At 35.3% G+C, this 17,093-nt stretch overlaps 1 long non-coding RNA gene across 1 annotated transcript in view; it reads right to left on the bottom strand.

The window, feature by feature from the left end:
• LOC113219262 overlaps nt 1-17,093 on the bottom strand; it is a 193,879-nt gene that overhangs the window by 142,326 nt on the left and 34,460 nt on the right. The gene's annotated exons all lie outside the window — the stretch shown is intronic.

The raw sequence follows: 17,093 nt of genomic DNA, 5'->3' as shown, positions 1-17,093 counted from the left end.
GGCTAGAATTTGCGTTGCGCAGATTTGGGAATTAATTTTTTTCTGTTTCTTTTTTTTTTTTTTTTATCTTATTTTCCATAAAATATCGTAAATTTAAAATTCGTACGAGTAAATTATTTTGAAAGTCTATTAAATTTTGTGTCAAAAATTTTTAAACATTCACACAGAAAAGAGGATTAAATATTTAATCAAAAGAAAAAAAAGTTACAATCATTAATAAAATACGAAGATGAAAATCATCGTCGTTGGTCTAATATTTTCAGTGAAATTGATCAAGCATTAGAAACACTGAATACTCGAATGCCATTATTTCCTTATCAAGTTCTCGTTCGAGGAGTAAAATCGAATTTTTTTTTCCAGGTTACGCGATCGTATTACAATCGCATTCTCGCTCGACTCGATCCGTGAATTGCATCGCATTTTCCAACGTTCAATACAGGAATAAACGCGCGGCGTGTCGGTTTCCAGAGCGGAGGAATTCATTTCATTTTGTCACATTCAGAATTAACCGATTAAAAAAATATCCCGATCCATTTGGAATTCGCAAGATAGGCAATCGAGACTGTTATTTTTGCGATTATTTCATTATCTCGATACGTTAAAATTGTAACAGTATATAATTTTTTGATAACTTTTGAAATTAAATTTTTTTCATCTCCTTAGATTCAGATAAGAGGCATAACATTATCGCAACAGAATTTGCTGCGGAAAATCTTCAAGGATCTTTCCTTCGGAAAGAAAGGAAACTGAAAAAAATATTTTTCCATCCTCCGTCATTATTGTTGCACGATATCGTGCCGTTGCAGTTTCTCAACTGCGGTAAATTTCGCGGCAAGATTGCGCACAGCGTGATTCTATTGCAGGGAGGAACACAATGCAACGCTATGTAATAATCCTTGAAGAAAAGATAACCAAGAGAAATCTTCGAAACCGTCTTTCTGAGTTTCCAGAGAGAGAGAGAGGAGAGAGATGTTTTAAAAAAAGAAATAAACTTCTCGTATATATTCTCAAAATTCGCAGTTCTAATTGGCCGACTTCGATTCAAGCACAATAATCCCAGGGAGAAGAAGATGGAGGAGAAGTTGCAAAGATCGCGTAAGGCGAAACGATATTCGTTTTGCAACTCAAAGCTCCGAGAAGTTTCCGCTGGAAGTTTCTCTCCCTTTCGCAGCCCCCCCCAGTTTTCGAGTTTCGATATAGCAGAGCAATTTTCACAGATATTCGCGTCGAGTTGGCGCGGAAATTGCGAGATTCGTTTCGAGAAATTAAGAAGGTAAACGGCTCGTTTAACTATCGAAGACGCGCGCGAGTAGTATAAGCTAGCCTTCTCAGCCTCCTTCTCTCAGCTTCACTCGGATACGACGACGTTCCCTTGTTAATTCCGTATCCTCCTGATACGATGACTTCATCCACTTCATTCCCATTGTCGGTGGAATTCAGTAAGGGACGCGTTTCAATCTCTAAATGGACGCGTCTTGGGAAGATTCTTCATTTAAAACGGGGATGTCTGACTGTTCGTTGACTGTTTCTACTTGATGGCGGGGATTTCTTTTTTTCATCCACTCTTCTCAATTCACTTTAAATCGTGAAACACACGTTGAAATGAAACCATTCTTGTTCTTTTTTCTTTGATTTTCTTTTCTATCTGTTTATATTTTGTTTATAATATTTTTGTTTTTTTGTACAATTAATAGAATTTGGCTCAAACGAGAAATGATTTCTCCTTTGTTGTTTATGTGCTCTGTTATTATACATTGAAATACTTGAAATTTAATTTTTAAGATGAAGTTGGAAAACTCTTAACGATATTTTTATAACTCTATTAAATGAAGTTCCTTAAAAGGAAAGCTATATGTAAGATTCTAAAACATTCCAAGAATAACGATTTCATGATAATGAACTTTTAAAAGTAATGATACATCAAAGTGTAATTAATCATTTCTTCTCCCTCCTTTTTATTTTTTTCTTTATTTCTCCTTTTGTATAACAACAACGAGGTTTTAATGAATGAAAAATTCGCATTTCCCACGCATTCGAACGAAATAATCTTTCACAAATGGGGAAATACTTGTACGAGTGGTTTACTTGTGCATTTACTTGCTAATTAATTAAGGTCAAACATATTAAATTTTTCATATCGTGTAACGGTATTTTCATGTTCACTCTCGAAAAGGTATATAAAGGGGAAGGATTAAACGAGAAAAATATCCCGTTGGAAAATATAAGAATTCAACCAACATATTTTCCATCATGTTAGACCATTTATTCCTCGTACTACTCGCGCTACACGGTATCCCCTCTCCCCTCTCCCCTCCTCGACGAAATAAAATTAATATAAAATTGCATGTAAATTGGATTTAATAAAAATATGATAAATTGTGAATGAGAAATAATCTCGCGCAAAACAAAAATATAATTAATACATTTGAAACGGTGAAAATGAAAAATTATTATATTATATCGCTCGAAAATTTTTTATCTCGTAGTAGAAATTTCACTGGCAATAAATATTACCGTGTAAAAATCAAATCACAAGATTTGTTTCTTCTCTTTTCTTTCATTTAAAAAAAAAGAAAAAACGTTGTAAATGTTTACTCTTCGCACAATATTTTTCTCGAATACGTAATGTTATGCAAATATTCAGAAAATTATTTTCATACGGTTATGAATAAATTTCGCGATATTTATTGCCGTTCTAATCTCAACCAGCAATGTCATTCAATATCATTAAACTGATTACATCAGTCGATTAATTGAAATTCAAAATTTTTCATTAATCAAAATCAACTCGTTTCGATGAGACTCGTATTATTTCTCACTTAATGAATATGCTCCACGACAAATTTTTTCCAATAAATTTCGAAGAACAATTAATTTTCCAACAAAGAAATCGTCAATCTGCCATTTTTCCAGGCACAGTGCATTTCCAAAATGATACAAATCCGACTCCTTCTTTCGAGGACATTTTTCCTCGTGCGAGGAAGCCACGTGAGAATCGCGGCAGATGATGCGAACCACCTTTCTCCACCGGTGAAAATGATAAGGGAGTCCCGTTCGGCTCTTTTCCGGCTCTTCCGTCTCCATGGAAACAAACGGGCGGGGAAGAGGCTTCCTTCGGGATGGAATGGAAGATGGGGTCGCAATTAAAAGCGCGATTAGCCTCGATGAATCGTTGCGTTTTTTGTCCCCTGAAAGCACACACGTTTGTCCCCACCCTGACCTCGGAGCGAGCAGTGATTTTTTGACATTTCTTTGGGGACCAGCTCACTTTTTGCGGATGAATGGAGCGGACGGACAGTCACGCTCTCTCTCTCGTTGCTTGATTAAAGTGGAAATTCCCCGCAAATTGGAACCGTTAAAAGAAAGATTCTCTTTCTTTTAAATGTTCTTACGTAATCTTTTAAATTTATTATGATTAATTATTCAACATTTATTTTCAAATATTTGCAGAACGTGAAATAGAATATTGGATGGAATATCGAAACTGCAGTTAATTTGAACAGATCTTCCTTTGATAAATATTTCGATTAAAATGGAATGGAAAAAAAAATTTCTTGTTCGAATCTTGCTCGATCAATTAATCCTCGATTACGATGATCGAAAAAGAAGATGTGAGTGAAAAAAGGAGGCTTGGGATACGATTGCCGCGAGCAGATCGGTTTCACGCAATTAATTTCCGCTTAGCCCCTTTTTACGGCATTGCTGCCATAAGGCAGCGACATAAGCGAGCGTGTAAACGATTCCACCGAGCGGGGCATGGAAACGCGAGGGCGAGATAATGACCCTGCGACAGGACAAGGAGTTAATTGGCGAGGGTTTAACATTCGCAGTAAAAGTGATAAAACCGAAGAGAAGAAAGTAAAAAAAAGAAAAAGAGGAAGGAAAGATGATAAATCGAAAGGGGTTGTTGTTACTTGGAAACTTAAACTATCTTCTTCGATGGAAAAAAAAAAATACACGGTGATGGTAAGGTCTTGTTCTTTCTTTTTTAGAGGAAAGGAAAAAGGAGAAATATCGTTGAAAGGTTTGTTATCGATATCGAATAGAAGAAATTACGAAATGATTCTGGATTTTCGCCCTCTTTTTCTCCAACAAAGAAAAAGAAGGAAAGATACGATGCCAAGAGAGTGGAAAGGAGCAACTAGTAATAAATAAGAGAAATTATTTTAAATTTATCTTTCTTTCCCTTTTCTCACAAAGGGGAAGAAGAAAGGTATCCTCAAATTCACCGCGAAGAAACATCTTTCTTCGGTGGTGCAAAAGCTAAGAAGAGAGAGAGAAAAACACGAAATGATACGAAATAAGATCTCGAATCTCTCTTCTTCCATTCTCCACAAAGAGAAGAAAAAAAAAAGAATAAACAACGACGATAAAAAAAGAAGAAGAATTGTTCCTAGATATCCTAAAAAAAATGAAAAACTTCTCTACGAACGAAGCAATAACGAATAAAAGGAATTCATCCTCCATTACGAAGATATCCGAGCGAATTTTCGGATCGTTTTCATTTGCAAGCTGTTACGAGTGTAGCATCTGCTGCTAAACGCTATAAACAGCTTTACTCGACTCGTAATGGCGGAAGGTGGAGTTTAACTTTGGAAGTAGGAGTGCACCTCGTCACGGGACAGAGAGAGAAAGAGAGAGAGAAGCAACCCTGTTCGTTTCCTCGCTAGCCAGCGCACGGTAATAGAATGTAAGTGCAATAATAGAGTCGCCACTTACTATCTACGAAAACCCTATTTCGTCTTCCGCGTCGTCATTCCTCTCCACTCCTCCTCCCTCCTCCCCAGGCAAACGGTCCATCTTCAACGTCCTTCTTTTCCACTTCCTCCTCTCTCTCTCTTCTCTCGGTTTCGAGTTTACTTTTGCACCCTTACTACTACTACTACTGCTTGCTACGTGCAGAGAGGCCAACCCATTCTCTTCTCAGAGATGGGATGGGATGAAATGGAATCCGAAAACGGGTTTATCGGGTCACACTTGCGTGGAGGAAGATGATTTGTGAATCGGCGGAGCTTGATTGGGAAGGGGTTTGGTTGGCTCGTTCCTGGGATTTGTTTCAACGGGGTTTAATGCTTGGGGATGGGTTTCTTGCGCTTGGTTTTGTACCAGCGATGAGAATTGGGGTAGTGGAGCGAGTAATCCGGACGGAGGGGGGATAAATTTTCTCTCCCCGGATCGAAAGTTGGAAAGTTCGGGACGATTGAAATTTTCGTGATGACCAGAAGAATCGATGAGAGGAATTTTTATAAATAAGAAGGATGAAGGATGTGTAAGGAGGAAAGGGAAAGTGGAAATAATTTTTCTGAACGATAGAAGACAAATTATGAGTTATCGAGTTATCGAAGAGGATTTAACATTTTTTTTTCCTCCATCCCCAACTTGTCCCTCACCCGAACGACAATTATACACCACTTATGGGTGAAGAGTAGTAATTCAATGTAATTGCAACGATTGTTTAACGCACGTTCGCGCGCTGTTCTAATGGGGCCGAGATACAATGATACACGGGGCCATTAGACCCGGGAATATGGCATTGTTCGCGCACCTTCGGAACGATAAAGACGCTGTTTACGCGGCGTTAACGACGCTAATCGTTGCGAATGATGAGCGTCTTTTTTGCAAAGAAGGGAAAAAGGAAGAAAAAGTAGAAAGGAAGCTGGCGTTCGTTAGCCTGGTTCGATGAAGGAAACAAAAAAAATAACTTTGTTATTTTCAACGATCGTTAACGAAGCAATCGTTTACGTATCACACGAACATTTTTTTGCGATTCTCCTTCCTCGCCAATCCCAGTATCTCGTTAAATCCACGAGGATTCGAATTTCTTGCCCAAAATAATGATTCATTTATTAAAAAAAAAAAAAATTACAACGATAGAGATTATTACAGCTTCCCTGATTATCGAGTTGAAATCTCGAATAATGATAAGATATTATTAAACTTTGAGATTTCGTAATTGTATCTTTTCTCTAAAGCAGTATTCGATCTTTCATAGAGAATAGAGAAGGGAAAATTAAGAGAGTGACAGGTCGATCCGATGTTGACCGAAGTTGCCCGATGTGAGCCGAGACTGCCCGATGTTGGCCGAAAGCTATTCACCTAACCGAACAATCCTAACAGTTTAGAAGAAATCAAAAAGATTCTAATTTTTAATTCGTTTCCTGTCGTTCTTTCAAATTTTTAATGAAATTACGGAACTTTGAACTTTGACAATTTTTCAGACTAAATTAAATTGTTTCAGAAAAGTTTCAGCTCCTCAATCTTTAAAACTTAAAGCAATGCCCAACTTGTGTAAAGAGGTTAGAAGTAAGTTGGACAGAAACGGAATTGTACCAGTCAATTAATCGATTCACAAACAGGTTTGAAATGACTTTCCACGATGATAAAGAACTTTTAAACTTCTTGAAGTTCACTCGATCGAATCAATTTAGAGTAATAAGTTGTCTCTTTTAATATCTGCTCGTAGATTCTTCTTGATTAAAGTGAACCAAGAATTGTGGAATTATTTCAATAATAATAATACTTTAACAAGTATGACAAGGAAGATGAAGAATAATTAATTCACCCACTTATGGCAGAAATTGTTCAACGAATCCTTTTCCATCAGGGGAAATAAACTAAATCCGAATTAACATCTAGAGATTCTCTTTTAAAATTAAATAATTAGAAAAATTTGGATATCTTTCTTGGATAATAATTTAATTAAATTATCAAGTCAGATCAAACACTGTTTTCTTTATTAAATTAATTTAATAAAATCGGATATATATATATATATATCTTTAAATTATCGATTTCACGATGAGTGAAAGTTGAACGGTCGGTAACGTCAATAAGAACCACAGGTTGTTCGCCTACGGCAGTTTTAACGACAACAATTGTACCGATAATACAGTGTCTGGCAATCTCGTGGGCGAGCGGTCCGACTGCATGATTTATCGCCCAGGAAATTGACAATTAGCTACGGGCCGATCGATGCGGCCAGAAGCTTTTGGCAAGAAGCGTGTGCCGGACGGCTTCCAGTAATTTAATACCGCGGATAGTTGAGCCAGATTGAGACTGACATTGGAGGAACCACCGGCGACATTTCGCCAATGCAATTTCGATCGAATGGCATGGAAGGTGGAGAGGGAAAATGAAATAAAAAAACAAAACGGGGAGGAGAAAAAAAAACAGTTTGCCTCTGTTTTAACGAGACAATTGGTCAACAATCCTCGACGTTTATTTCCGATAATAGAATTTCTAAAAAGATTTTCTTTTCTTTTCTTTAATTTTCATTAATTTACTTTTTATTAAAATTGTTACGAAATCATATCGGCAAAATAATTATTAAATTATAAGCAACAAAATTCATAAAAATCAGATTATCAAGCCAAAGTTTTCTTTGCTTTCAATGCTCAATAATTCAATTCAATTATTCGATCATCGCAATTAAATCTTAATCTCTTTCAGAAACACTCACAACCAACGATTGTTATCAATTAAAATAAAATATTCATCGAAATTTTTGAAATAATTTTAATTAAAAGTAATTAAAAAAAAAAAAAGAAACGAAACATGTTCCTCGAATCGTCGAGTTCCAGTGATAAAAAGTTTACGAGATCTACTCGCCCGACCATAAACAAGTCTATTCTACTTAATCCGTCCACGTTCCATTCCCCGCTCGATCCCCGTCATTTTTCAACAGCGAAATTTGCCGACGCTTCGTTCGCAATTCACCCAAACGTTCTCTCGTTAAAAGTATATATATATATATATTTTTTTGATTAATCCCCTCTCTTTTGCTCGTTACTGTCTTCGTCATCTCTTCCTTGTTTCTCGTCCACTTTTTCCTTCCTCGAACATTTAACGCGCACACAAACGTTGTTCGCCTTTTATATTACGAGCATCTGCTTTATAACCGAACTTATTTGTCCTTCGAAGGGGAAACTCTTTTGTCCCGGGGTTCTTTGTCCCCTCTCCCCCTCCTCCTCCTTTCGGCCGGCTTTATTGACTTGTCTCCTTGTTGTCGCCCGCGACGTTTTCGCCTTAATGGCGAACGGATAAAGATTAGACGTCGTCGTCGTCGTCGTCCCTCCACGTGGAACAACAATACGTGCTCGATACGTCGCGGACGGTATCGATGAAGCGTTTAACGCGGGACAAAGCGGGGGAGTGGCTCTTTTGTTTTTTAAATAGCAACTTTGTTTCGTCGCAATATGAAATCGGTTATGCAATGGTTTATTATCCTCGAGAAACAATGGGATGTTATTAAATGGGAATTCGATGAAATTATTTCTAAAAATGGTTCTCTTCTTTTTTTTTTTTTAGATCTGTTTTTGGTAAACTATAGAGAATTGATGTAATGATTTTCGATTCTTTTAGTCGAAAAAGAGTGATATTTGATAAAAGCAAAGATAGGAGGAGACAAACTACTTGGTCCCTACTTCATTTTTTTTAATAATAAATCTGTGGGAAACGGAAAGTTTGGACAGGCTACCTGCGAGCAACCTGTTATACACACCATTTCAACAAAGTTTCAAGTTAAAATTTTCACAGCATTTATTACGAAGAGTACACTGTTTCATTTTCACATTCAAATTCGAATTAATTTATTATTCAAAACTTGGTGGAAACAAACTTTCTAACGAAAACAGGTATTGCATAACAGGTTGCTCGACGTTATGCAGAGAAGGAGCAACCCCATCTTCCCCCAAAGTGGTTTAAAAATTGAAAATCGAATTGCGACGAGGAAAAAACAGAAACTATCGCTCTCTTTCATCGTCCCCTATTCTCATTTTTTTTTTATAATTTTCTCACAAATTTCTTTCGACGCCTCTTCAATACAGTAGTTCCGGTCAACGCTTGGCTCGACGTAAGGAGCAAGATCGAGCATATACGTTCTAGCTTCGTGACCCACATTGCCGATTAATTTCCAGCGTTTCGAATTTTCACGCCTGCCTCTCCCTCGTAAATATCCATCGGTGCAGGGAGCGGAGTGGCTGTATTAAAAAACGCTTTCCCCGTAAATATCTCGAGCCTGTAAACGATGGAAAGAATAACGGTCGAAACGTGCAGAGATACGTGCACGTAGTAGCTGCCTTTCTCTCTCCTTCCTTTTCTCTCTGTCGAGATTTCGAAAATACATTCGACGAAGAATTATTTTTTGGAGGAGGATCGACGAGGGGTGAGGAAGGGGAGCGTGAAAGTTACGGACGACTCGTTACAACTTTTTTAATGGCAGTGAGATTAGTTTTTAAACGACTTTCCGCGTAGTTGGAGAAATTTTCATGATATCAGGGGGTTCGACATTCCTTCCTACGCGACGGTAGTGATGGCGTGGATTGTTGAAACGCGAATCTTACATCGACGTTGTTGTTGCATCCCCTTTTCTTTTTCATTCACACTATTCAATTATATTCCATATATATATATTTTTTAATGTAAATACGAAATTCTTTCTTATGATAGTAGAATTCGAACGAAAACAACAAGAAAAGAAGAAGAAGACGAAATTAATATCAAATAAAGTTAAATTTACCACAATTTTCGATCTCTTTCTTTCGAAGGGGATGAAAAAAAACTCATCTGACTTTTCATTCACACTATTCAATTATATTCCATATATATATATATATTTTTTAATGTGAATACGAAATTCTTTCTTATGATAGTAGAATTCGAACGAAAGCAACAAGAAAAGAAGAAGAAGAAGAAGAAATTAATGTCAAATAAAGTTAAATTTACCACAATTTTCGATCTCTTCCCTTTCGAAGGGATAAAAAAAAAACTCATCTGACTTGTACATCATAGAGTGAAAATAAAATTGTACAAAATCGAATCGAAGGGAAGAAAGAATATTCGAGAAAATAAATGATTCGCTCGAAGGAGAAAAATTCGTTCGATCGAAACGAAATCTCGATAAACGTCCGCACATTTTTATGGATAAAAATCGCGGTTCCAGTAATTATATATCGAAGCCGCGAAACGCGACTCGCCATTGTCCGTTCGAAGAGGTGGAGGGCGCGGAAATTAATTGGAAAAGAGGAGTCAAACGAAGAGGGAAATTGGTAACGCGTCAAAGCACTTTTGAATAACGCTCTCGAGGGCTTCCCGTAGATGGAATGCTCGCGTGGCCCGTTAATCAAACCGTGAATACGTTGCCCGTTATTAATACCTCTCCCCGCGAGTAAATTTTATATATACGAGATATTAAAAGCGGGGGAGAGAGAGAGAAAGAGAGAGATCGATTATTCCGATTGTATTATCTTCCCTTTGTGATGCGATATTTCTCCCCCCTCTCTATGCGCATTTCGTAATCGTGCTTCGTCTTCCTTCTTTCTCTTCCTTTTCCTTTTCGTGTATGTGTGTTTTCGTTAAAAGAATAATGCCGATTTCTATTTATTTATTTTTCGATACCAAAATAATAATAATAATCCCTTAAATTCGTGAAAGTCATTGGAATTGATTAAAGTATCTGGATAAATACTCTCTCGAGTGAAGTCTCGATCGAAAAAACGGTGGAGAAACGAATTTCAGGTGGCACAAGTAGCGAGACATGCAGATGGACCTGGACGAAGGAGAAGACTCGAGGAAAGGGAGGGATGAATCGATCGGGAAACGAACTTTTCGAAAGGAGGCAGATTATTCGAAACGGAGCTCTCCCTCTTTCTTCTCCAATATCCAACAACGTGCCTCCTCCTTTCCTCTTCATTTCTTTCTATCTCTTTTTATATATATATTTATCCCCCTTCCTGTAAGCAGGAAGAAGGAGAGATTCCTTCAGATTACTCCGGCAAAATAAGAAGCTCAGGGAAGGAAAGTCTTTGAGGACTCTCCGCTTTCAACGAGTGAATAACGGTTAAATAAATTTTTGCCGAGTATATATATATATATATCTCGATATCCCCTTTTTCAGAAGGGAGACAACGGCAGTGTATATCTTCACGCGTGCTTGACTTTTTCTTTCTTTTTTTTTTTTTAGGATACTGGAATGAAAAATTTTAATAAGAATGTTCTTCTTATTCTTGTTTATATTCCTTTCTGGAGTTTTCTTTCTTCCTCCTCCTCTCATTTTTCAATTCTAAAATGGACGGAGTAAAAATGAGATTTTGCTCAATTTTTTTTCTTTCCATCGCGATTTTCGCGGATATTTCAAGTGAAGATGAATATTTCGAAGGAGGAATAAAAATTTGACTCTGGATTAGAATGAGAAAGAAAGAGGGAGGGGGTTGATATCTTTCGATACGCGTTCTTTTTTAAGATCCTCTTCTCCTTTTTCCCCGACAAATTCCCGGTTAATTAACACGATTACGGGGCTGAATGTTTGTTTCCCGGGGCGGGATTTCATCCGTCAACAAGATTCCGGGCCGAAATGAAGCGGGATTAATCCGCGCGACAGCCTCTAAATTCATTAGGAAGATTAGAGGCGTAGCCGGCCGTTTAAATTGAATCGTGAAACGAAATGTTGTACTCGTTGCGAATAAAGTTTGGCGAGTGAGCGACAGTGGAAATGGGTATTTAATCGATTTCGTTTCGAATTCAAAGAGAAATATACGTCGAAAATATTATTTTCCTTATTTTCCTGGAAATGGATAAGAAAATAAATGGAACTTGAACGGAGAGAAAGTATCCTAATTTGATTAATTTTAATTTTCTTTTCCCTCCAAAGGAATCTCGGCTCTTTTTAAAAAATCTAAATCCTAATCAGTGTTATCAGTTATTGCAACTATTATTTATATCATGAAAAATTACTTGACCTATCAAAAATTGTAATAACGAGCCGCGTATAAAATATTCTCCAATGAATATTCCAATAATAATATTTTCGAAAAAATTTCGAATATCAACAAACGTATCAAGCGATTGAAATTTGAATAGAGAATAACGTAAATTAATTAATTTTTCCTCCAATATTTAACACGTGAATCCAATCTAAGTTAATTTTTTATACTAATTATAAAAATTGTAAATAAACAAACATGAATAATAAGCATAATAATTAATTTTTTAATCTATTTTCTTTAAAATTTACATAAAACCCAAAATAAAAAACTTAAAATAAAACAAAAAAATCCAAAAAATACAAAATAAAAACGAAACTCAAAAACAAAAAAATCCAAATAAAACTCAAAATAAAATAAAAACCCAAATAAAAACTAAACTCAAAAATAAAAGAATCCAAATAAAATTTATAATAAAACAAAAAATCCAAAAAACTCAAAATTAAAATTTTTAAATTCTAAAACTCAAATAAAACTAAAATTTTAAAACTCAAATAAAACTAAAATTTTTAAACTCAAATAAAACTAAAATTTTTAAACTCGCTCAAAAAAATTAAATTAATTTATAAAAATTAATAAAATAAAACTTTAGATAAAGAAATATTAATAAATAAAGCTTCTAACTTTAACTTTAGACTTAAAAATCTATATTTCTTTATTTATATAGTTTAAAAAAAAAACATTATACTTTCAATATAAAAACAATTAAATTTAATTTATAAATAAACTTCTATTACATTAATTTTAAATATTATATAATAAACTAAATAAAGCCAACAGGTTCATACATCCTATCGATAAATTAATAATTTTTATATAAAATACTACTTTAAATTTATCTTAATGTTTAATAAAATTTTGAATTTTATATTTGAAATATGAAAAGTCAAAAAAAAAAAAATGTTCCTCGAAACAATTTTCTAATACCTTTCTACTAAAGGTGAACGAATGATTCCATATATTTTATCTTTCATACCCTTCGATTATTCGATTATGAATATCCTTGGATCGACCGATTTATATATATATAAACGATGATCCCCCATTGTGCCGAGTTGTCGATAGTTCCGGAACAATTTAAAACTGCAATCGATCCCGACACGGGTCATCGATACTCCCCGCCGTCCCCAGCAGTTCCAGTCCCTCGGGACTTCCCCTCCCCCCTCTTGTTCTGAAGTAATTTAATAACAGATCGGCGGGGAGGGGGAGGGAGAAGAGTAGATCGAATTGGGGAACGGAGTCTTCGCGCTCCTCTCTCGGATTAACGTTTAATTAGACGCTGATTCCAGTGTGTCTTTTCATTGGGATTTCTTTTTTTTTTTTTTTTTACGAATTATCAAATCAATTTTTCCTTTCGTGAAATAAATTTAAGGAGTTTATATTGGACAGGTGAATCATCAATTCACAAATGTACAACTTGATCTCTTTTCGTGAAATTGAAATTGAATCTGTTAATGTTATAGGAAAAATAAAAAGTTTCGACGAAATACATTTTAATGTAAAAAGAAATTTTTGGAAATTTGTTTCGAAAAATCTGGCGCTATTTAATTCAGAAAGTAGCTCGTGAAAGCTACAACGTTCTCGAGGACAAACAATGGATCCATTTATAAGACGTTATGAAAATTGTAAAATAGCTCTTTTCTTTTTTTTTTTTTGAAGTAAGTTTTAACGACCAGAGTTTCGTCTCTAAAATTTTAATCTTCCGATCAACACCCCTTCGAAATGTTCAAAAGTGTAACGTTACATTAAAAGAAAAAGTCGTATCTGTATAAGTTACAAGCGTGTAAAATAAATTTTAAAAAATATTTCTTTTATTAACAAATAATTCCTTCTCGGTTTTCTTGTTCAGTTTCGATGGAAACTGAAGCTTGAACGGCGACGATTAGATCGGTGAACAGGCGTGTGAATCAGCAGTTTCGAGTTTTACAGGGTCGAAATAAGCCGAGGGTTTAAAGGGATTTTCTTGCGTGTCAATTTCACGAGGAAGTTGGAAGTCGAAATAGTCAAACACGCCGATTATTATTACAGTAAAATATTGCACACATCTTATAAACTTATAAACCATTTGATTTCTACGTAAACGAAACTATGTTTATACGTTTGCGCGATATTAAAATATATTACATGTTTAAAAAACATATAACAATGTATATTTTTATATCGCGCGTTATACCTACGTCCAGTCGAGTAAATGAGAGTCGCATAGAGCAACTTTTAGAAACTTTTATACGAGTTTGGAATTCCATCCCGTATTGAAAAATTAAACGATCGTTCGAGTCAAGTCTGAGATCCTCGACTCAATTTTAACATATCCGGGCAAATATATATAATACGTGACTTCGATACGAGGCCGGATAAATTTCCAGTAAATTTCGCGCGCCGGTCTGCTGTACCAACGCGATCGATAAACCAGTTATAATGCTTTAAATTTTAACGCTGATCCCACCCGTAACGTTATTATCGCACGCGTGTACGCGTGAAACGACGATCGAACAGGCGAACGGCCAATAGAATCATCGACTTACTCCACTCGTTTCCCGCTTATTTTTACCGATCTCTTTTTCTCGAAGCCGAATTTAAAAAGGGTTTTCCCTTCTTTTCAGTACAATTTTAGATGCATTGATTCAGAACGGTGTATTTTATTATTATTATTATTATTATTATTATTGGGAAGGTTAATGCAAAGAATTTGTGTCTTAGAGTATAAAATAATTTTTTGGATAATTCTAGATTATTCTGATGAAGAATAAATATATATTTTATATTAATAAATATATATATATGTATATATTGATATATAAATATTTATTAAACTATTATTTAAAAATATTCAAAATTTAAGTTAATTTTTTATACTAATTATATTAATCATAAATAAACAAACATGATAATATGCATAATAATTAATTTTTTAATTTAATTTTTTAAAATCTAAATAAAATCTAAATAAAACTTAAAAAAAAATCAAACTCAAAACGTTCTAACGTGAATAAATTGGAGGAGTTCCATGTTAGAAAGGAATACAAATAAGTTGTAAATAAATTTGTTTAATCTCGAAATCTCCGTTTCACAAATCAAATTGAAAGGAGATATTCCAAAATCGATCGAAAAAATAATACGATCAAGAAGAAGAAGAAGAAGAAGAAGAATTCGCGAAGAATTCCTTTCTTTCAACCCCGTTTTCAACGCGATAATATATTTTCAGAAGAAAAAAAAAAGAAGAAAATCCAAGAATCCAAGCAGATAGATAAAGAGCAAGAAAAAAAAAGAGAGAGGAATAAGAGGGTAATAAAAACTTCGAGGAATGTTTAATGACGCGGGTAGAAAAAGAGAGAGAGAGACAAATAGACAGACAGACAGAGAGAGAGAGAGAGAGAAGGGGCGGAGGTATTCGTTTAATTTGTTCGAAACTTCGGCTAAGTGTTTAATTAGTTAACTTTGCATACTGCCGCGGCCCCAGGTACGCAAACACTTAGTAGGTAAATTACAGGGCGAGCCATTCCATAACTTTCCGACATCCGCGGCTCTAGCAAGTGTACCGCCGCATAGCAATATCACTCGCCGCTACCAGCTAATAATACGTGAGGATGGTCGGAGGGTAGATACACCCTCTAAATTTCAATGGGATCCTCCCATCTCGAAACTTTGCGCTCCCTCCATAAATCCATTCTTTTCGTTTGGAGGGGGAGGAAATAATTCGATGGATACACGCAGAATGTTGCAAATTATTTTTCGATCGGAAAATATGAAGGAAAGATGTAGTTACGTATCTTTTGTTACTCTATTTTATATTGTGTTTCTCAGAAAGTATTTATCGTAAACGAATATTTTTATTTCGTGTGCAAAATCGGTTGAATCTGGTATGTTAATGGGAGGAAATCTAGGAAGTGGGTTAAAAATGTTTCGGTTCGGATAACAAAGATATGATATCTCGACGCCAGTTACCAGTTAATTAAGCAACCAGGAGCCGAGCGTGTCGAGTATCTTACCAGGGGAAGGGTTTATGGCCCATTTAGGAGACTTAACACGCGCGGTGAATCGCAATGAACCCCGAGTCGTTTCGAGTTTTAATCTTCGCCCTCTGGGTGGCATCTCTAACGGGGTAACAGCGTCGTTTGGTAATGAAAATTGAGTAATTTTACGATTCGAGGGCCATTGCCTTTGAGAAATTATTATCGTCGAAAATATATACTTTTATATTCCAGTTTTGAAAATTATTCTCAAAGTATTTTAATTTCGGCAACGCGCAGATCTGATGTGGTTTGCGGGAGTAACATGCGTGTATGTGATGCTCAGCAGTGATTAAAACTGGTCAGCAATTTGTCAATTAATTAACTCCGACTTCTCTTGTCTACTACATGTAACCCCTTTTACCGTAAAGAAGGTACATCGTCGGAAATTAAACAATTACTTGTTTGTCATTTGCTACGCAAGAATTAATTAAACGAATTGAATTTCGTATGTGTATCGTTTTTTTCGTGTTAAACAATATTTCGAATGTGTAAGAGCACTTTCAGTTCACAATTCGTTTCAATTACGAAATTGAAAAGGAAAAAGAGTGTACTTAAAACGATCAAATCAAGGAGAATATTTCGAATCTGGAATAAAAGTAATGTCTTTCGATATTTCCTTGGGATAAGGTATGTAGACCCCGGGCCGGTGTTCACGAATCACGGAAGGAATATTTTCATTCCAAACGAAATATTATCATCAATTATCATTTTATCAACCAATCTTTCAGTTCACAATTATGAAATTGAAAAGGAAAAAGAGTGTACTTAAAACGATCAAATCAAGGAGAATATTTCGAATCTGGAATAAAAGTAATGTCTTTCGATATTTCCTTGGGATAAGGTATGTAGACCCCGGGCCGGGGTTCACGGATCACGGAAGGAATATTTTCATTCCAAACGAAATATTATCATCAATTATCATTTTATCAACCAATCTTTCAGTATCACAATTATGAAATTGAAAAGAAAAAAGAGTGTACTTAAAACTTAATCAAATCAAGGAGACTTTCGAATCTGGAATAAAAGTAATGTTTTTCGATATTTCCTTGGGATAAGATATGTAGACCCCGGGCCGGAGTTCATGGATCACGGAGCCAGGCTAAAAATTAATAATTTTCCAGGAATATTTTTCCCAAACGAAATATTCCAATCATTTTATCAATCAATCTTTCAGTTCACAATTATGAAATTGAAAAGAAAAAAGAGTGTACTTAAAACTTAATCAAATCAAGGAGACTTTCGAATCTGGAATAAAAGTAATGTTTTTCGATATTTCCTTGGGATAAGATATGTAGACCCCGGGCCGGAGTTCATGGATCAC

The sequence above is a fragment of the Apis mellifera genome, linkage group LG15 (genome assembly GCF_003254395.2).
Source record: "Apis mellifera strain DH4 linkage group LG15, Amel_HAv3.1, whole genome shotgun sequence".
Classification (NCBI taxonomy): Eukaryota; Metazoa; Arthropoda; class Insecta; order Hymenoptera; family Apidae; genus Apis; species Apis mellifera.
Note: the sequence above shows the minus strand (reverse complement) of the source record. Positions and strands in the feature narration are given on the sequence as shown.